This window comes from Panthera onca, chromosome C1 (assembly GCF_046562875.1).
Source record: "Panthera onca isolate mPanOnc1 chromosome C1, mPanOnc1 haplotype 2, whole genome shotgun sequence".
Lineage (NCBI taxonomy): Eukaryota > Metazoa > Chordata > Mammalia > Carnivora > Felidae > Panthera > Panthera onca.
In genome coordinates, this window is record NC_138346.1 from 29,517,594 (window position 1) to 29,540,229 (window position 22,636).

The following is a 22,636-nucleotide window of genomic DNA, read 5'->3' on the forward strand; positions in this document are numbered from 1 at the left end:
ATTTTGAGCATTTGGGGTATGGGAAAAGAAAGCATTAATGCAATTTGCAAATCGAGGTGGGGGGGAAGGTAGGATTTACATGGATATTCTAAAATAGAGGCTTCTAGTAGAAAAGTCCAATAGAAAAGAAGTTTCAGAGTTGTTCTAGAAATAAGATTAGGGAAGAGGTTAATAAAAAAGGAATGCCTCAGGTAAGGATCATAAATGGTCTACACCCACCTTACTTTCAAGTAAACTGAAACTTCTTTGCAGATTTGGCTTATTTACTCTTTTCTATATATAGCTATCACTATCAGCCTTGATCACCGGAGGATTAATTTTTTGAGGAATCTGTGAAAAATATTGATCTGACGTATGTTTTAGCAGAGTTCAAGGATATTACCAGTAACTGTAGCAGGTAAAGCTGATGTGAGAAAAGGCCCTCCCACAGCCAGCAGAATCAATGAATAAAAGGAATTTTAATGCATTACTAGGACACGTAAGAAAAACTGGATACACGGAAAGATATACTACATCCCTGGGTGGGAAAACTATTGTAAAAAATATCAATTCTCTCCAGATCTATACATAGATCCAATGTAATTCCAATAAAAGTCTCAGCCAGATTTTTCATGTATCTTGAAAAGCTCATTCTAAAATTTGTGTTGAAGACCAAGATTGACAATAATAGAAAAAGAAAAAAAAAACTTCTCTGCATAAAAAGAAGAAAAAGATTTAGTGATTTGTCCTCACAGATACTAAGCTGTGGTTCTGAAAACAGCGTGATGGCATACTACTGGTGTGGGATAAATAAACAAAAGTAGAGTGTCCAGAAACTGATCCTCCACAGATGGAAATTTGATGTATCACAGAAAAGACTTTGCATATTAGTGAGGAAAGGATGGATTTTTTTTATTTTTTTAATGTTTTTATTTATTTTTGAGACAGAGAGAGTCAGAGCATGAGCAGGGGAGGGGAAGAGAGAGAGGGAGACACAGAATCTGAAACAGGCTCCAGGCTCTGAGCTGTCAGCACAGAGCCTGATGCGGGGCTTGAACTCATGGACTGTGAGATCATGACCTGAGCCGAAGTCGGACGCTTAACTGACGGAGCCACCCAGGCGCCCCAGGATGGATTTTTGAATAACTGGTGCTTGGACAATTGGCTATGTGTATTAAATATACGAACTAAATCCCTCACGGTGTAACCAAAAATCCCTTTTAATTCAGGTTAAAGTTTGAACTAAAATTTTTCTTTGTAGACTCTGGTTAGGAAAGAACTTACTTCAATATGACCAAATAAGAGGGGAAAAAAAAAAAAAAGGAAAATATTGTTATTTTCCCTATCCCCAATTTAAAAATCCCTGTCATCCTTTAACAGGTGAAAATAACCCACACGTTGGCAGAAGATATTTACAAATCATATAGTAAACAGAGGACTGGCATGCAGAATACTTAGAACTACTGACGGTGAAGAAGGCAAGTGAATGGGCAGAGGCATGAACCACAGCATTTCACAGAAGAGCAAACAGAGAGTCGATAAACATACAACATGTTGTTCCCTTATTAGAAGTTGAGGAGGGGCCCCTGGTGGCTCAGTCAGTTAGGCCTCCAACTCTTGATTTCGGCTTAGGTCATGATCTCAAGGTTCGTGAGTTCAAGCCCCACGTGGGGCTCCACACTGACAGTGAGGAGCCTGCTTGGGATTCTCTGTCTCCCTCTCTCTGCCCCTCCCCTGCTTGCTGTCTAACTCTCTCTCTCTCAAAATAAATACACATAAAAAGAAAGAAAGAAAGAAAGAAAGAAAGAAAGAAAGAAGAGAGAAAGAAAGAAAGAAAAGAAAGAAAGGAAAGAAGAAAGAAAGAAAGAAGAAAGAAAGAAGAAAGAGAGAAAGAAAGAAAGAAAGAAAAGAAAGAAAGGAAAGAAGAAAGAAAGAAAGAAAGAAAGAAAGAAAGTGCGGGGGCCTGGGTAGTTCAGTGGGTAAAGCACCTGATTTCAGCTCAGGTGATGATCTCAACAGTTTGTGAATTCCAGCCCCACAATGGGTTCTTTGCTGTCAGCTCAGCCTGGAACCTGCTTTGGATTCTGTGTCTCCTGCTCTCTGCTCCTGCCCCGCTTGCACGCTGTCTCTCTCTCTCTCTCTCTCTCTCTCTCTCTCTCTCTCTCTCTCTCTCTCAAAAATAAATAAACATAAAAAAACGACATTGAGGAAATGCAGATTGAAACTGCAAAAAATATACCATTTACACTCACCAGATTGTAAAGTCATACAGTCCCACATGTTGGCCAGGATGTGGAACATCAGTGACATCTCTACATAGCTGATGGGAATGTGCACCAGTGCACCCACATTTCCCAATAAAGTAAAAAATGCGGATACCCTGCAGTCCAGCACGTTAATTTCAAGCACGTACCATAAAAAAGGCTTTCGTGTGTGCACCCAAGGCACAATGTATGAATGGCCGTAACAGTGTTGCTCATGACAGCAGAAAACTGGAAAACAGCATACATGATCACCATGACACTGAACAGATAGCTGTATCTATATAGGTAAATAGATAGGTGGACAAATAGATAGACCCTTCAATATTTTACTTTGTATTTCCTGTAAGGATATTCTCTTGCGCAAATCCTAGGTAGCTCAATTATCAACGTCAGGGAATTTAGCAAAAATGTACTATTTGTATCTAATCTTCAATTCTTAAGACTTTAATCTTCCAGCCACAGCCAACCTTTCCTGTTGTTTCAATTATGTATCTTTCCCCTCCCGTATGGGATCCAACCCAGGATCACCCATTACATTTCGTGATCAGGTTGCTTTAGTGTCCCTTAATCTGAATTTCTCAAATGTTTGTTTCATTGGCTTTCATGGCATTGACACTTTTAAGCATTTTGGCCAATGACTAAACAGAATGTCCTGTTTTTTCTTTTACTATATGTGGTTTCAGGTCATAATTGTAAAGGCTTTTTCTACAGCTGGATTGTAGAGGAATTCATCCATGTCTCCTAGTCATTGTAGTCTTATTTTTTCATATATAGATCATTTATTAATTTGGAGTTTATTCTTGTGTGTAGTGTGAGTTTTATCTTTTTCCAAATGGCTTTCCAGTTGTCTCAACACCACACAGTAGAAAATCCCATTTTTGCCCCAATGATTTGCAATACCTCCTTTTTCATACACTAGATTTTCCATGTAGGTGGGTTATTTATGAATTTTCAATTCTCGTCTGTTGTTCTATGTGTTCATGTGCCGGTACCATACCGTTTTAATCATAGAAGCTTTGGAATGTGCTCTGATAATATGGGAGAGTCAGTCTTCTCTCATGCTTCTTTCTTCTCAGCACTTTTCTAATGATTCCTATGTGTTTATTTTCTCCTATTATGTTTAGAATCAACTTTCCCACCTTCAACAAAGAGCTTGTCAGTGCTGGTGTTTTTATTAGGATTGCATTAAATTTATAAATTAACTTAGGGAGAAGTTGCATCTTGACTATGTTGAGATGTCCCAAGCAAAACAAGAGATGTCCTTCCATTTGCTCAAGTCTGCTTTTGTGTTTTGATCTACAAAAAAATAAAAGTGGCATTTTAATATGATTAAACCTAATAAATGGAGAAGGTTTATCACGCCTTTGGAGAGGAGATTCGATATAATTAAGATGTCATTTCTTCCCAACGTAAAGACCAAATTTAATAAAATTCTAATCGTGGTCTCAGCAGCAATTTCATTATCCTTGACAATAATCCTAAAATTCATTTGCAAAGGTAAAACATCAAAGATAAGAGAGAGAAGGGGAATGCAGACTTGCCCTATTGGAAACCAAGACTTCCCCTAACACCAAAATAATTAAGACAGTGTGGTATCAGTGCTTGGATAGGCAAATAAACCAATGGAAGAAAACAACCCAGAATCAGAACCATGGTATATTAATCAGGATAAGCTACAGCAACAAATGAGCCTGAAAATCTCAGAGGTTTAGCACTTATAGGTTACTTCTTGTTCGTATAAAGTCTCCTGCTGGTACAGATGACTATGAGGTGATGTCACAATGCAGACAGCTCTGTCTTGTGGCCCTGACATCTCAACACACATTCTTCAGGGCATCTGAAATATTGATCAAGGATTTTTCATTCTTTTCCCAAAATTGACACACAAGGGCTTCTGCTCACAGGTCACTGGCCATTACTAGTTACACAGCCTTGCCAAGCTGGAGAAGAGCTGGGAGGTGGTTTTTGATATATCCAGAAATGACAAGATCACCAGCTATTGGTGAGTGCTAGTAATGTCCGGCTTACACAAAAACTTACCATACGAAAGAGATAGCATTACAGATAGGTTATTTTTGTGGAATATGCAAGAACTGGTAGGAGGTAAATTGGTTTTCATATAGAAAAAATATTAAATTTGATCCCTGTCTCACACTATGTCCATACATTACCAATGGATTAAAGATTTAAATGTGAAACGTAGAACTCCAGCATTTTTAGTAGAAATTAGAAGGATACACACAGGGATTTCTTTAATAAGACAAAAAGCACCAATTATAAAGGAAAGAAATGATAAACTTCACCAGGAACAAAAGAGAGCACAAGCAATGTGTAAAAATAAACCATAGAATTGAAGAAGGTATTTGTATTATATAACAACAACAGATTGTATTAAACAATGTAAATAACTCCCTCAAATGAACAAGAAAAATAAAATAACACAAAAAAAGATGAATTATATGAATAGGCAATTCTACTTCTTGGTACAAAGGTGTTTATTGGAATATTGTTGGTATTAAAGAAAAAATTAGAAGTGACCAACATGTTCAAGGACAGAGACTTGGGTGAGTAAGATATGGTATATCTTATACAACGGATTCTAAACCAGAGTTAAAAGGAAGATCTGGACCCACTTGTATTCATATGGATAGGACCTGGAAAACATAACATCAGATAAAAAAGCAAGTTGTAGAATGTGTATAGTAATAATGCCATTTATTCTGTGTATTATTCTGTGTGTTTTAAATAGGTATATATATATATATATATATATATATATCATCTTGTATATTCTTATGCATACACATGACTCTAGTCAAATAAAAACTCATGGAAAGGAAGGACACACATCACCTTTGATATAGAGATTTCCCTTGAGGAGGGAGAAGAATGGGCTTGGAAAAGTCTTTCTAAATTCTAGAGTGTTCTGTTCTTCCCACCACTTTCCCATTAAAGACATGAAGCAACATGGCAAAATAGCAGCATTTATTAAATCTTGGTAGCTGGTAACTGTGTTATATTGCTGTCTGCGCATTTTGGTGTGTTGGATACACTTCTTAATAACGAGCGGAAATAAAAGAAAACAGAAAGCACTTAGAAGGCGTGATTTGTTGAAAGGTACCTGTTTGATCAAATCAGAGCTCCCTAACTAGTCAGGAGAAGTGAACAGGCATTGTATTCATCTATCAGAGACCAAACTAAATAGGGAGTCAAGAAGCCTGAGCTCATCTTGTAGACCAGTTCTTAGTTCTACAACTGGCTTCCTTTTAAGGATACTGCAAACACCGCAGTGTTTGTAAGAACAGATGCTACCTGGGCACTGGAAACCTTCAGAGGTGCATTTAAGTGTGCAGGTCAGAGGGATACTATTTTATTCTGCAGAAGCAATAATTCAAGTAAAGGTATCCCAACCACCCACACAGAGTGAGCAATCACATAAATAGCCCTGTTCTGTGGTTACTACTCGGCCTGTGTCATGTTCCTGACATGATAAGATGCTTTGAATTTCTAAGGAAAAATGATAACAAAATATTATTAACCTGCTCTTTTCCTTCTATTTTTGGACCTCGATGGCATTTTAATAGCTGCCATAATTTTGGCTACACTGTAGTCACCCATATATCATTTATGAGGCTCCCCAGACATCTTTCTTGCATTAGGTAATTAGTTCAGCACAAGTTGTGGTGAATGACATCTATTCAGTTGACCATCTGCCTCCACAATGCAGTTCAGTTTCAGGAAATGGCTCTCGTTCTGTCACACCATCAGTATTCACTGCATAGGTGCATTGCCCAAAGTTCCACTTCTACTCTCTGATCACTTGTATCTTAACTCTTTCCAAAAGATTTACAGAGCAGACCCACAACTAACACACGGGAGATTTAGTATTAGAGAGATTTAGTAGATGCAGTCAAATCCCTTTAAAGATGGACTGGTCAAATGGTTATAAATGGATGTTTTTATATGTGATGTGGTTTTCCTAAATCAACAAATCTTATTATATGTCATACATCACCATTACAATGACAACCAAGAGCGTTGCTCCAAAACAACTCTGAAGTGTCACAGCCAATGTCTGGCATCCCTTCTGGGAAAGAACAATAATTCTCAGGACAGTGCCATGACACCAACTTTGAAACCATCTTGAATTTCCTGTTATGTCCAAAACTGCCTCTCACGTGCTGGTATAGCAGCCTTCCTGGCTCCTTGTCCTATAAGCCTTGTAAAAGTGGATGTTCATGTTATTCACAAGGGAGTTAGTTTGTGGAAAAGACCAATAAGGAAAGGTGGGAGGAGTGTGGGAGGGAGACAGGGAGACTTATAATTTTCCAGAAGATTTGAACTATATAGGATGCAGCACGTGCGCACGTGTGTGTGTGTGTGTGTGTGTGTGTGTGTGTGTGTGTTAACCTGAGACTTGGTTTTCCATCATACCATTGAAAAACCCCTCCATGATGACATCACTCCTATTTTCAATTGCCATACTGCTATTCCTGCCTTACCAAGAATTAGAGGTAAATAATTCATCCCAGTTTTCGCTTGTCTGCGTTTTCTACGTTTTTTACAACGAGCACATATTAATTCTATAAGTAGAAGAAACAGGCACTTTAATTCAAAAATGTTTTAAGGTTTGCCAAAATATTGGGATTTCATCACAGAATAGTATTTCTTTTTCTTATCTCGTTCTGCCACACGCAGATGTGAAATGTGATAGTAACGGGGAATTACTTTCTATCCATTGCTTTCCTGTACATTTGAGGTAACTATGTCATTTTAGCTTCAAATTTATTATTGTGTCCCTGTTGTTACTAGATTACAACACTCAACTGGCGAATGTTAACAGGTAGCAGAGCAAATGTAAACAACACTTGCTCTACTGGTATTTTAATAGGCTTCCTTGGCTGCAAGGTCTCTTGACAACCATAAGATGATATATATGCAAATATCACTTAAATAGTTAAGTAGCAACGTAATGTGAGTGGATCAATAATGAGATCCCCGCGAATTGAATACACTATGAGGTTCAGCTGAAATGAAGAATGGAACAGCAAAGTGTGATTTTATCTACTAGCTTAGACCAGGATGAATAGATAAATGCACATGTTTTCAAGGTCAATAACCATAGGATCACACATATTAAGTGTGTCATATTTTTTTCCTTCAAGGCCTTATTCAAATTCTACCTCTTCCATGAGGCTTTTCCTGTTATTTCTGGAATATTCTTTCTTTCCTTGGCTCTTTTCGTAATTTGTGTCTTTTCATCCTAACGCTCACCACTGCCTCATACTGCATTGTCTCCTTACTGAGGCGCATAATTAAGCACATTTTAACACTTCTGAAATTAAGATGCATCCTATAATTTATATGCATATTTAACGTGGTGCTCTTTTCCCCCTTCTCTCCCTCCTGCACCCCCCCAAACAGCTCTCATAAATCAATGGAAGAATTTATAATTGATCAAGCCTGGAAATAGCTTTGCTGTCTACCTACCTGGAGGACAGGTAGCACACCTTTGATTCTTGTAGTGTCTGATAATATAGACTATAGCCCTTACAGGATAGAGACATGGGGGAACTGTAGTTCCTAACACTCAGGCTCTCCCAGACTGCGAAGAGAGAAGAACTTTAAAGAGGAGACCACCGTCAGGAAGAATTTTTGGATTTATATCATTGGAGTGCCATCCAATGATCTCCCCTTCATCTCTCCAAATTCACGTTAGTGTTCTGAGTCTCAATCTCAGAAGATTCTGTGATACCATATTTGTCCATATAGCAGCAAACAAATCAGACTTTACATATTTTATGTAAGTGACTTGAAGTTCAAAGCCCTAATTGCTTTCCTTTCTCTAATGGACACTCTGCTGGGCCATCCAGAGGCCTCCGCCCTCTCAGCACTAAGGCAGTCATTTCCCCGGCTGCTGGGAATGTTGGTGGCTGACAGCTCGTGATTGATTCCTGCCGCCGAGATTGTTCTTTGTTAAAGAGAACTGCCTAAGCTAAGCTCACATCGCCTTCCTGGGAGAGCCCACATGCAGTGACTGGTCAGAGATGGAAGGCCTGGTCCCCTGCCCCAGTTTGGGATGACAATCCAGAGCCTCCTCAGCCTCCGAGTAAATCATGGGATTGCCCGGGATCTTGGTCATCACAGCCACCTTTCCCCTTCTGCTCACTCCTGATTCTTTCCCTTTCCTGTAGGAGTCTACCCTCCCAAGATTACTACCTCCCAGGGTACGTGATTTGTGACAGTTGGTGTGTTAGGAGTGGTCCGCAAAATGATTCAACAATAAGATTTGGGAGCTGGATCATCCATGAGCCAGTTAATAATAACTCCTATCAACTGATGGTAGGTGGAGCATGGGTGGACCCCAGCATGAGGCAAAACTTTCATTGGTGGTGAACTGGGATGGTAAAGTAGTGAAACAGAATATTCAGCAGGTCTGATGTACGAGGCATTTGAGAAACAGAGGCAATAGTAATAATAAGGATAACTCATCACCAGTTAAAGACTAGGCGGGTAAGCCAAAGCCTGCTTTGTGGCATATCAAGTGACTTTCGTCTCCTGCTATTGGAGGGCAACCAAATCTGAGAACCAAGCCCAAGACTTACAAAAACAAGAGCAGTATAATTCCCAACAATTCAACATCCTTGGCAGGTTTGACATGCCAAGGCCAAGGCCCCAGTTTGGGAAGAATGGACCTTGAGACATGAGATAAAGATGTCTAGGTTGATGCACTTGGCAATCTTAAGTCCCCAGATTCTCTTGAACCCTCTGTAGAAGTGATCCACCCCTCCCCATTAAAGGCTAATGCCCCCTCCCCACCCTGATGAAAGACAAGGCGGAGGGACTCTGTCCTTGCAAGACAACATAGACTCTACTCAGGGTCTGTCCTATCTTCCTCTTCTGGCCACTCAAATAACTAGATTAATTCACACCAAAATTTAGCCTGGGAAGTACTGGGCATGCTAGGGGAAGAAAGGGATCCTAAGCCAAAGGAGCTGTAGGACCTAAACAATAGTACTGACAGGGACAGGAGAAGATATCCAGGACTAAATTCCAAGGATTAAGGAAAGAGAGTCAGATAAGAGAGAATTTATAGGTGTGAGAGTCACATAGAATTTAACATTTGGCAAGAACCCAGTTAGGTAGTGATGGGGGGGAGGGGTGGTTTCAGGAGCTTAGAGAAAAAAGTGTCCCATGCTAAGTAATACTGTGCTGTTAGTTGAAGGAAGGACCAAAAGCATCAGGAAAGTTGGTAATAATGGGTGTACCAGTTAAAGTTGGAAAACCTAGGAGAAGACCCTGATCTATGAGAAGGCCCAGAAAGCACACTATGTAACAAAATGGTAAGGAATGCACTGTTGCAAGGGGCAGAAGCCTTGCTGGGAAGCTCAGTGGTGGCCAACAATGGTAGATCACGCCGGGCAGTGGGAGTTGGTACAGAATTAAGCTCCTTGGTAGTGGGGAGGGGGTGGCACTTAGTCATGTGAAACAAAGTGGGTGCAATTATTGTGGCATGCAGCAAGGACAAGGTAAGAGTTTCTAAACATATGTCTTTGGACTTGCTAGAGCAGAACTATCTGGAGGAGAAAAAAAAAAAAAATATATATATATACATATTTCTCATTTTCCACCCCATACCTCCAATCTTTGTGGGCGGGCCCCAGGAATGTGTATTTTTTAAAGCTCTCTGGATAATTCTGGTATGCAACCTAATTTAGGAAATGCTGCTACATCAAGAACTCCGATTCAATGCAGCCTATGATGTATGCACATCTTTCTCCACCTTCCTGTTCCAGCTTCTTACAGAAGGGGGAAGTCAAAATGGTCAAAAGTTTGGTACTCCTAAATACAATGTGGAGAGCTAATGTATGAAGTTCGCGGGAGGGACTGGGATACTTTTGACTATTGGACACCGACAATTGCAACTCAGCCCCTTGCCTCTGTCACTCAAGAAGCTCCGAACAAGCTCCAAACCTCTGGCTTTCAAGAGGACTTTACCATTTGGGCTTCCAAATGATAACCTCATCCCTGGCGGTCTCTCATGTTTGCAATCCAATTTCCCTCTCCCATCAATTTCCTCACTTATTTCTCGTTGTGTTTATATTCCACATATTACTGTAGGCAACCTCAAACCCATTTTTTGGTTGTTGTTCTTGTGAGGAACAAGTGAAGAATCAATTAAATGAAGAAGGAGAAAAAGGATCTTGTCAGTGCTTAGAAATAGAGGCAGCCATGGATGTACAGGACCTGAATTATTCAGAATATAGATTATCACAAGCTGCTTTTATCAGACCATTATTTTAGAATGAGAGTTTACCACTGAGCATTTTTCTAAGCATTGGGCAGTTAGTTACATATGCAGTATGTATACTAGGATGAAAGGGTGAGAAGGATGGGAGGGTGAATTTGGCTATGGTTGGTCTGGGCCCTAACTGAAGGTTCAGGTTTCAGCGTTTTTCCTCAGGCAGGACCAGATCCCCGCGCCGGGCGCTGGTCCTGAGTCCCACATACTCACAATATCTGTACACAAGGCAGTTGGTCGGGTGGAGAAGGTGTGGAGGGCAGGGCTGAGGGGTCTGTTTAGTAATTATTCTTACCTTGCCCAGAGAGTGATATTTATTATAATTGTAGATCCCTAAATTCCCATCTGATACTGTTCTTTTTCTACCCAGTAGCCCCTGTGTGTTTTATATTAAGATTCTGAGTCATGGGAGGGGAAGTGAAAAGCTTTCTCTGGAACAAATCTGGAATGGAAACCTAATAATGTTTTTTTTTTTTCTTTTTTCTCGGGCTGGATAAATGTCCTAAATGAAACTGCCAGAAAGTCTGACATTATGTCCCTGATTATAAGCTTTTTCTCTCCTTCTGTAGTTGGCAATTCCTTGGAAGAATAGAGCTACAGTTTCCAAATGTATCAAAATCTTAAAAATACAGCTTGCACCCGTTGAACTTTATTTTCTCCTCTCTGAAAGGTAAGCGATCGTGATTAATAGCAATTCCACTTGTGGGACTCCGAGGCAACGTGGCCCCCTAAGGAAAAATGAGAAAAGAAAATCAAGCTAAAACACATTTGTCTTCATTTCAAGAGTATGTTATTCACTTCTATTTAATGGTGTGTTTTGTCCATCTTGGACTGGGTTTGCCTAATATTCTTGTGCCTCCTAGAGGACTTACAATGGCCCTGGTACATTCCAGAGCTGGCCCCTGAACTAACCTTGTCCACCATCCTGTCTTTCCCACCCTCGGGTGCCCTCTGGGCCTTTAGAGACATCCGCCTTGTAAGGAGAGGCAAGTACGGGTTCCTCACTCTATACCAAAGTACGAGATGACCCTCAGGGCTTGTCAGCCCACAAACGTGCTTGACTTGATGTAAGTGCTACCCTAGTCTCATTTGGAAATCTATCAATGCTTAGGAGAGCTAAGAAATCTGAAACCAGACGGATATCAGGGCGTAAGAGAATGAGCTCCTCTCTTAAGCACAAGTGACTTTGGAGAAAATTAGCCAACATTTAACTGACTTATCTGGAGAAAGAAATACAGCCTCACGTTTGTATGTCATTTTATTGTTCATCGTGACATTTCACAATATTATCCACGGGGCCTAATGAAAAAAACTATGAAGGAGGCAGAATTGGCGTCATCATTTTCTTCATACAACCAACTTCCCTGCCTCGCTGCCAGGCACTTATTCCTCTTGGTCCCTAATATTTATGGATTTATATTTATGAGATGCAGAAGAATTAAACTAGTGCAATTGGTCAGCCTAATAGAGTTGCTAAAATATCATCATCATATCCTTTTGGACAGGATGACCACTTTCGGGCCTTAGCTTCCTCATCTTAAAAATAAAGGGTTGGTATTATAGGATTGCTTGGCATCTGTGTACCCCTGGTACTCTATGGGCCACTAAAAAGTCCTCACCAGACCGGGGGTTTCTCCATGGACTTCCGCAAGACAGCAGTATAGGAAGACCCTGAACTCGCCTCCCTTGGACATACCAGAACTATGGCGATATATGCAACATTTTCTTCTGAAAAAGATCTGGAAACGGGGTGAACTGCTTTTCCACCTCAACAGACAAAAATACCACATCAAGATGGGTAGGAGAGGCAGACACACGGTCTTGCCAAACACCCCACCCCAAGTGTGGGGACGCACAGTAAGTAGAGAGGGATCTCACCAGGCTGGTGCTTCTCCTGGAGGAGCGAGGGGTTGGTGCCCCCACCTCAGGCACCTTAATATCTGGGATCTTCACAGAGATGAGCCCCTATAACATCTGCCTTAGAAAATCAAGGGACCCACGGGCACCTGGGTGGGTCACTCGGTTGAGTGTCCAACTCTCCATTGCAGCTCAGGTCGTGATCCCATGGTTGTGGGATTGAGCCCCACGTTGGGCTCTGCGCTGAGCATAAGATTCTCTGTCTCCCTCCGCCCCTCCCCTGCCCCTGCTCATATGCACATTCTCTCTCTCAAACAAAAAAGAAGAAGAAAGAAGAAAACCAAGAGACCCAAAGCACTATAGGAAATGGAGACTCCCCTTTCAAAGAGCTCATGTGCAGCCTGTTTACCCCAAGACCCAGGAAAAACCCAGGAAAAATTTAAAATGCACTTAGACGATACCTGAAAGAGATTTATTTACTCATCTAATAGTACCTGCTAGAGGGTCAGGGGATATTTGAAACTCTCCCCAGAGATGGAGGCACTGACAGACGCCATTTTGCAGGTGGGAGAGCTCAGAGGTGGCACCCTCCTTTAAGACCAGCATGGGGCAAGTGGTCATGACACTATTCCACTGCTTTTTTGAAGCCAGAGAGCATGTCCTAACCCCTACGCTCTCTAGCTGCCTAGCTGAAGTCAGTGGGCATATGCAGTCCACACGTGGGTCCCCCTTTGAATGCCTGGCCCCGGCGGTCAAGTGGGCTGCGTTCCTGAACTTCATGGGGATGTAACAATTGGAAAGACAGAGTGTTTGCAAGCCACCACCCCACAGCACTGCACAGACAACAGACTGACACACAAGCCCAGTCTTCCTATGAAAAAGGCCCACCGACTTAGCCTGGAGCCTCAGCTTGAGGAACATGCTTCAGGTTTCCCACACATCTAGAGGCTGCAGAGGCACTCTCGGGAATGTAAGCATGAAGACCCACCCTCACACACCCCCGTGGCCTTCCTGAAGCTTGATGAGATCTGCCGGAAAAGAGCTTATACCCTTGGTCTGCCCCCCCCGCCCCAGTATTTGTAACTGTCATGCGAGCAACACTTGCAGATCTCCTGGTCTGGCAGCCAGGATACAATAGAGATATAATAATTTACGTCTTCAAATAAATTGTACCTTCAAATAATTTATATCTTCAATAATTATATCTTCAATTTCACGGGAAGAGTTTAAGACGGTAGGTGTTAAATATTCTTTAAATGTTTGGTAGAATTCACCAGTGAAGCAAAGTTCCTTAGAAATCTGATGATGTATTTATGGGAAATGCTTCTAAACCATTTTGCGAGGTCAGCACTACCCTGATACCATCCCCTGACAAGGACACTACAAAAAAAGAAACCACGGGTCAATATCTCTGATGAACATAGATGCAAAAATCCTCAACAAACTATTAGCAAACTGAATTCAACAATGCATTAAAAAGATGATTTGCCGCAATCAAGTGGGGTTTATTCCAGGGATGCAAGAATGCTTTAACATATGCAAATCAACGAACATGATGCACATTAACAAAACGAGAGATAGAAGTCATATGATCATCTCAATAGATGCAGAAAAAACATTTGGCAAAATTCAACATCCATTTGTGATAAATACTGCCCAAAAAGTAGCTATAGAGGGAATGTACCTCAACATAATAAAGGCCATAGATGACAAACCCACAGCTACTACCGTACTCAATAATGAAAAGCAGAAAGGAGTAAGACAAGGCTGCCCATCTCCTCACTTTTATTCAACATTGTATTGGCAATCCTCGCTAGAGCAATTAGTCAAGAAAAAGAAAAGGCATGCAAATTGAAAAGGAAGAAGTAAAACTGTCACTATTTGCAGATGACCTGATACTATATAAAGAAAACCCTAATGATGCCACCAGAAAACGTTAGAACTAATAAAGGAATTCAGTAAAGATATATGCCCCTCTGTGTTCATATTTTCATTGCCATGTTATTTACAAAAGTCAAGATATGGAAATAATCTAAGTACCAATCAATAAATGAATGTGCGTGTGTGTATATTCATATATATGAATATGAATATATATATATATGAATACTATTCAGCATAAAAAAGAATGAAATCCTGCCATTTTTCACAACATGGATGTACTTTGAAGGTATTACGCAAAGTGAAATAAATCACACAGATAAAGACAAACACCACATCATTTCATGTATATGTGGAATCTAAAACACCAAACAAACAAACAAAACAGAACCCAGACTCATACATACAGAGAACAGACTGGTAGTTGCCAAAGAGAGGGGGGTGAGGACCTGATATGGGTGAAGGGGATGAAGAAGTACAAACGTCAGTTATAAAATAAAGAAGTCATGGGGATGTAATGTACAGAATGGGGAATATAGTCAATAATATTGTATTGATTTTATATGGTAACAGATGGTAACTAGATTTATTGTGGTGATCATTTTTGAAATGTACACAAATGTCAAATAACTATGTTGTACTCATATATATATAGGTTATCTCATTTAGACTTATGACTTTAAATAGCATCTATATACTGAAGACTCTCATATATACATCTTTAGATATGATTGCTCCACTGAGCTCTGGTTTCATATTCAATGGCTGATTAAGCATCTCAAACTTATCATAAGCAAAGTGGACTCATGATCTCATCTCTACCCTGAAAACCCCATCAACCCAAATCTCCTCCTCCATCAGTCCTCAATCTCAGCAAATGGCACCACCTCCCGTTAGTTGTTTAAACCCAAAATCTATGCATCATCCATAATTCCTTTCCCTCCACTTTTAACCCCTTCATTCTGCAATCTTGTCAGTCTGTCTATCAACATATGCTGAATCCATTCACTTTTCTCCACCTCCATTGCTATCATAATACAAATTACCATTATTTCCTATCTGGAATACTGTAATCCTTGTTGCAGTGCCTCTGGTTGCCAGAAATAGTATCCAACCTGTAGGTATAGATGCTTGTCCATAGCTAGGTCAATCAGATTCCCTCTCCCAGGAATATGAGTCTTAATCAAAAGGACACACAGAAGTCCCCTCAATTCTATCACTATTTTAGGAAGTTAGTTGTAGATGGGTCAATAACAACTTTATTACCAAGAGGAACCAATTCAAGGATTCCTGACCCTGAGATGCTAGAACTTTTTTGGATCCTTTGAAGCCTCATCATTACCTTTTTTTTTTTTTTTTTTTTTTGACTTGTGAGCTACCCAGCATCCTTCCCTAAGGAAGGGTGCAGCGAAAAGTCTCCCTTGGACATCTCTAAAGAATCCACAAATGAGCTTTAGTTGGATTCCTGTCATGACAGAAGACACAAAAACTTGATTAGAACAGCACCAGTCCTCATGTTAGTGAACAGGGACTTTTCTTTCTTACTCATTAGCCTTATCCTTAATGCTTAGTGCAGTTTGGCACTAATGCTATGATACATTAACCAAATATTTGTTAAGTGAATAAATGAATGAATGTTATCCAGGCAAAGAAGGAGAGAATAAAGGGGGGTCTAGACAGAAAAAGCATCACATTGGGATGAGAGAAAACATGGTACGTTAAAGAACCAAAAAGAAGTCAGTCTGCATGTGGTCTCGAGAGTCAGTGAGGGGATGGTTAAGTATGAAGTAGGAGTGGTCAAATCGTAAAGGAGTACAAGCCTGTAAAAGTGCAAACTTCATGGAGGAGGAAAAGGGTACATCTTTACATTTTAAGCAGAGGAGAAAATGATAAAATTTGCATTCACAGATGACCCTCTGGTTGCAATATGGAGGTTTGAGTTGGAGAGGCAACGGACTAGAAATAAGTGGCTAGCCTAGGGTAGCAGTAACATGTTGCTGTATTTTATGAGACTTTGAAGAGGTAAAATACAGTGATAGAGAGCTAGCGGTCAGGGATGATGTCTGATTTCTGGCTTGTCTGCCAAATGGGTGTAGATGACATTGACTAATCTAGGGAATATGGGAGAAGGAGCAGGTGTCAAGAGAATGGTGATGAATTGAGTTATGGACACAATGAGATGAGGTTTCTATAAGACATGCTAATGTAGAGGTCCAGGAAGCAACCGGATATACGGATCCGGAGCCAAAGGGAAGGAAGTATATAAGCTGAAAATGTAGGTTAGGCAGTCATCAGCATAAAGATACAACAGAAGATATAGGAGCAGTAAGATTGCATAGCAGGGCAATGTAGCATGAGGAGAACAGAAAGCCCAAGACAAAACCCCGAGGAGAGAAACCAATTCTTAAGGGCAGGCAGAACAAGAGGAGCCTGCAAAGAATATTGGAAAGGACCAGCTAGAGAAATAAGAGACACAGAAATATTTTAAAAGCCAAGAAAAGGGAAAATTTCAAGAAGGAAGGAGCAGTCAAATGCTGCTCTGAAATCAAATGAGATAAGGGCTTCAAGTTTGGGTTGCATTTAGCAACAAGGACATCACTCAGACTCAGTGGGAATGACTCCAACAAAGGAAGTAGAGAGGAGTCTGTGGGAGAGAGGCAAAGGAGAGGAGAGAGTAGAGAAGTGAGGTCAAAACTCTTCTTAGGATTTTGTCTTGAAAGGGGAGATGAAAGAAGGCAATGGTTGGAGAGGGATTAGGGGTCATGGGAAGGTTTTGTGTGTTTAAGATGCAAGCATGTGAGCATCTTTAAACAGTGATGGGAAGGAGACAATAGGGAAAAAGAGGGCAATAAATAGAAGATGGGACCAGAAGTGAAAGAGATCTTAAATGCTGTCAGGCATTTCTCCATCAACTGTTTCGTGTTTTCCAAGTAACCATTGCAAAGTTTTCTACTTTCTCCAAATTCTTGATCTTCTCGCCCTCACTCACTATCAACCGAAGTAGCTCCTCATACCTCAAGAGAAAATGGAGCCATCAGACAGGAGCTCTCTGGACTTCCTGTATCCATGCCCATCTTTTCCTCCTTTCATCCTGATAAGCTGAGAGGTGTTCCAACTCCTGTTTCAGGCTATTGCCCTACTTTCCCCCTTCCCCCAACCATTCATTCAACTTTTCAAATAGCCCCAACTTTGTGGCAAGTGTGCACTAGGCCCAGGAGACACAAAGTTGGAAAACATATAGTCCTTCCCCCAAGGAGGCCAGAGTCTATTGGAGAGAAAGATAGGTAACCATACTATAAATAGACAATATTGTTAATGCTGTAATAAAAGTGTGAAGAGAGGGGCACCTGGATGGCTCAGCTGGTTTAGTGTCCAACTCTTGATTTCAGCTCAGGTCACAATCCCAGTGTTGTGGGATCGAGCCCCACATGAAGTCCCATGTCAAGCCCTGCGTTGGGCTCCATACAGAGAGTGAAGCCTGCTTGGGATTCTCTCTCTCCCCCTTTGTCCCTCTCCCCTGCTTGTACTCTCTCTTTCTCTAAAATAAAAAAAAATTAATTTAAATTTTTTTAAAAATGTGAAGAGAGTCCTGAATGATCTCAAATGGTTCTTTTGGGCTCTCAGAAAATCCTGGTGTCTCCCACTTCCAAAGACCAGGCCCTCTCGGTTCACCAGTCCCAACCCATCAAGGAATATTATGGAAACCCTACAGAAAAAATGCCATTTTAACATTGCAGAAGAAAACAAAAACCCCAATTCTCTGAGGTGCATTTGACTCAATAGAAAGAAAACTTTCTGTTTCACAATACAAATGTACTCTTAATGTATTATCTTTAAGTGTTAAGTAAACAAAGCACCCCATACAATTTCAAGTGTTATCATTTATTTCTTAGTAGCAAATTTTAATTGCCATGTTCCAGAGAGACAAGGTTGTGGAACAATACAGGAAAATTCTCAACATATATTTTAGGCTTCCCTTGGATATAGTTTGAGGGAGGATGGTAAATATGTTAGACAATGTAATTACCACCATATTGAGTTTGCTACATTAAGATTGAAGTGTATTCATGTATGAATAACTGAAATGTATGAAATGTTCAAATTGTATCAGTTTAAACATGACACTTGAAATATGTAGTTTCCAATGGCTTCTCTCTCAGCAATGAACGGTCACCATCTGGGCATCATCAATAAGATACAGGGACCTGTCCCTAAACACTTCATAAAATGAATCTCATCTCAGAGAAAGACAGCAGTCACTAAAAAAGATCAAAAGGACTGTGTGGCAGATATTACCATATGCCCCCCAATATCACTATTTTCCCCATCTTCCTTTTAGTACTAGAAAACTCTTAATTTTCGCTGGATACTTGGCCACTCAACTAAGAGACTTTATTTTCCAGATTTTCTTGAAGCTAGGTGTGGTCATGTGATGATATTTTGGCCAATAGGACAAGCAACTTCTGTGTTATATCTTTCAAATGGAAGCTGGTTGCCCTTCATCCCCTCTTTACCTCTTCCCTTGGGCTGGAAAGAGGATGTGATGCTTATGGCATGGCTTTAACCATGCAGCTGTGGACAATAGTCCAAGGGATGACAGAGCCACAGGTCTCAGCAAACCTGAGACCCCAGCCTGCTGGTGGGGCAAGACCACCCACCCATCTCACACTTCTCCTCATTCTCACCTCTGGACTGTTATGCAAAAAAGAAACTTTTAGCTTATTTGAGCCTTAGTATGTTCAGGTCTCTTTGTTACAGTAGCTTAGTCTGACCCTGACTAATACAGACTGGTTCTAGATAACTTTCCCCCAAAAAAGGAACCCCTGTTGGGGTCTTCTCATAGTCCATGGAAGATAACCACGTATCCCATTGGAGCTCAGTGATCACTAAGACCTCTAGAGGATCACCAACACCCAACCTGAGTCTAGAGAAAGCACCCAAGATGAGGACAGAAATTGAGTGTGACATAGTCATCTTTAGCATACTGGCCTTGTGAGTTTCTGTTACATTCAATGCAAAGAGGCAGTTAATTATGTTCATCAAGGTGTTTAAGGGAGAAAAACAACCAGGTAGTCAAGGCAAAGGCGTACTTCACCTCATTCCAGCGGTCCGCCAATACAGACAGCAATCTAGCAGTAAAGGATTTTATAAGCAAAAATTATACAGCACAATTAGAATAAACAGCCCTTGGTGTTCACTGAGTGGTCAGCAATATGCTTTTATTTGTTCTAAGAGCTATTAGCATTGTGCTTCCACACATGGTCACAGTTTACTATTTTTCCCAGTGGCACCCTCCATATTTTTTTCTATTATCCACTGAATGTTGTAGTAAATACATATTAAAATATTTTTTTTTTCTGAAACAGAAGCTTCTATTGCTAAACTGGTATACAAAAGCCTTTTCATTTTTCATAAGAGTGAGAGTTCGTTGTTGATTATAAACCCAGTAAACAAACATCCCTTTATTGCCTCATTGACAATTACACAATATCTTTACCCTCTTACCTACAGAGTTTTATGGAAACTATTTCAACAGAGTAGACATTTGTCATCTCAGGAGAAAGTCCCATTTAGACATTAACTACCTTAGCTTTATTAGAAACTCATTTTCCACAGATGTCCAGGCATGATTTGCTCCTTTTTATCAGGAAATAAATAATATCAGGTAATAGCTTCCTGTGGCAGAGGTTACATCTTTATTATACCCAGGGAAATAGATATCAACCAGTCGGAGAATAGCCAGATGGCTTACCCTTCTTATCAATAAAATTTAATTTTCACTAAGCCAATTGTGACCAAGCTCATTTTTAAATAGGAAGCCAACATTTAAGATTCTTATGTGAGGCAGCAAATATGACATCTATGAGCGTCTCCAATTTGCACTAACACACATCCCAAGCCAGAAACCTGGACCTTTTCTTTGGCACTAAGCCACTCATTCATCAAGCCCTACTGGTCCCAACCCATATGACCTCCTGAATCTGTCTACTTTTTGTGTTCCCGATGCCCAACCGTAGTGTAGTCCTGTCATTTCATACCCGGCTCACTGAAACAAGCAACTCCTGCCTGTCCCGTCCTCCCTCCTCCATGCCATCCCAATGGTCTGTCAAAAGCAGAAGCTCATTCTTTTTAGAAGAGAGCAAAATGCCTAAACGTGGTTTTAAATGTCTGTCTGATCTGCTCTCCTGTCTAGCTTCCTGCCTTATTTGCTACCTCCTTAACTCTGACATTATGTCCTATTTGTAGACGAATTATTGGCAGTTCACTCAAAATAGACAAAGTTCACTTCTACCTCTGTGTCTTTGCAAACATTATTATTTTGCCAAAAATGCATTTCCCACTGCCCTCCCCACTCCCTTTCACCTTGACGTTAGTCGCTAACTGCTGTTTTCCTTTCCCTTCCAGCAAACACATCCTCTTCCCAATGAAGACTTCCCTGGTCCTTCAAGACTACACTACCTACCCTTCCTATAGGCTTCCCCAGCATCCAAGTGAATGTTTGATAAACTTTATTGACAAACAACAGCCCTGTCAATGTTAACTGGTTAGTCAGTCTTGTAGGATCTTGTACAGATGATGAGCTAGGGCAGGGGGCAGGGTGTATGTTCAGACATGGTTATTACTCTGATTTCTGGTTCTGACATGCACACCCCCCAGCCCGCTGACCTTGATAATGTCACCAATAGGTGCATCCATTACAAGCTGCAGTAAACTGCTCATATCAAAGGACAAAAATAACAGAGGCTTCAACAAAATAGAAGGTGATTGCTCTCTCACAGAAAGGAAAGTCCAAAGATGGACAGTCCTGGGCTCGTCTGCCACACCACAAAGTCATCAGGGACTACAGTTCCTCGTCTAGCTGCTTCACCACCTTTAGCGTACGACTTCCATTCTCAAAATGTCTCTGGGTCCCTAGACATCCAAGCTTCATTCCAAACGAGAAAAGGGCCAAAGTAAGGGGGGGGGGGGTCTTCCTGATGCTCTGCCTATGGTCTTTGGCTTATATCACATTGGCCGCCCCCATACACAAGAAGCACTGTGGAATGAAGTCTTTCAGTTTGAGCGCACTGGTGCCTCAAATAACATCTTATTTACAAAGAAGTGGGAGGTGAATACTGAGTAAACAACTAGCAGTTTATTCCACATTGAGAGTAGGTGTAGAATCCATTCTTCAAGAAAATAATTGCCCTGCTTTTCAAATTCAAATTTCACATAATCTAAGAAATCATGAGTTGCTCAGAAAGAAGAGTCACAGCAGGGACTTTTCAAACAGTACATTTCAGGGGTGGCTGAGTCGGTTAAGTGTCCGACTTCGGCTCCAGTGACGATCTCATGGTTCGTGGGTTCAAGCCCCATGTTGGGCTCTATGCTGACAGCTCAGAGTCTGAAGCCTGCTTCAGATTCTGTCTCTGGCTCTCTCTGCCCCTCCCCCGCTTGTGCTCTGTCTCTAAAATAAATAAACATTAAAAAATTTTTTTTGTAAACAGCACACTTCAAATATGAAAGAAGTTTTTAAAAATTTCAGATCACGTATAATCTTTTAGGAACACCTCTTTAACATACAAGGAAGGATACCCTCATGCAGATACCTTACTTATTCACTCATATCATCCACAATGACCTACTAATGAGTAACATTGAACATATTACTGTATGTGCTCCTCGCTTTATGAAGCGGGATTGTTATTCCCACTTGTAGATAAGAACACTGAGGCAGAAAGTAGTTAAGTGACTTATGCAAAAATCACATTGCTGATGATAACACCAGCCGTTGAACCCAGGTCTGTCTGATGCTCTCTCTATCCTGTAATGCAACTTCTCCACAAGCCTCCCTCACTTCACTTGGACTAATGATTCTGACACTCCAAAAATAGAATTTCCATCATGTTGAGTTTGCTACATTGAGATTGAAGTGCATTCACAGATGAATCACTGAAATGTATGAAATATTTCAATTGTATGAGTTCAAACATGACACCTAATGCCTGAGCCCATGCTTGCTTATCCCTAATGGAAGATACTGGACACTTTACTGTGTTTAAGTATATGATGAGCGATTTAGATTACTCAGGGTCTTAAAGCTAGAAGGATCTGTATAGATCGTCCAGAATCACTTTACTCATTTTTGAGATGAGAAAACCAAACTGGCTAACTGATTCGGTGAGTCACACAACCAATGAGTTGTACCGCTGAGGAGAGAACTCAGGTCCCCAGGCCTTCATTATTTCTAGACTCTCTTCTTCTGTGGCACCGTTCAGCTTTCCCAAATTTTGCAGCCAGTGGTCTAAGCCCTCTGCCACACCCTGATACCTTTTACTTGATAGAACTATTTTTACTGAGTAGATACAAGTCA

General features: G+C 40.7%; 1 long non-coding RNA gene across 1 annotated transcript; it reads left to right on the forward strand.

Annotated features, from left to right (window-relative positions):
- Window positions 1-4,055: 4,055 nt before the first annotated feature.
- On the forward strand, window positions 4,056-20,865 carry LOC132673437 (uncharacterized). Its single transcript, XR_009608056.2, has 5 exons — window positions 4,056-4,245; window positions 7,668-7,744; window positions 8,438-8,585; window positions 11,115-11,215; window positions 20,689-20,865. It is a non-coding gene; the product is annotated as an uncharacterized LOC132673437 (long non-coding RNA).
- Window positions 20,866-22,636: the final 1,771 nt, after the last annotated feature.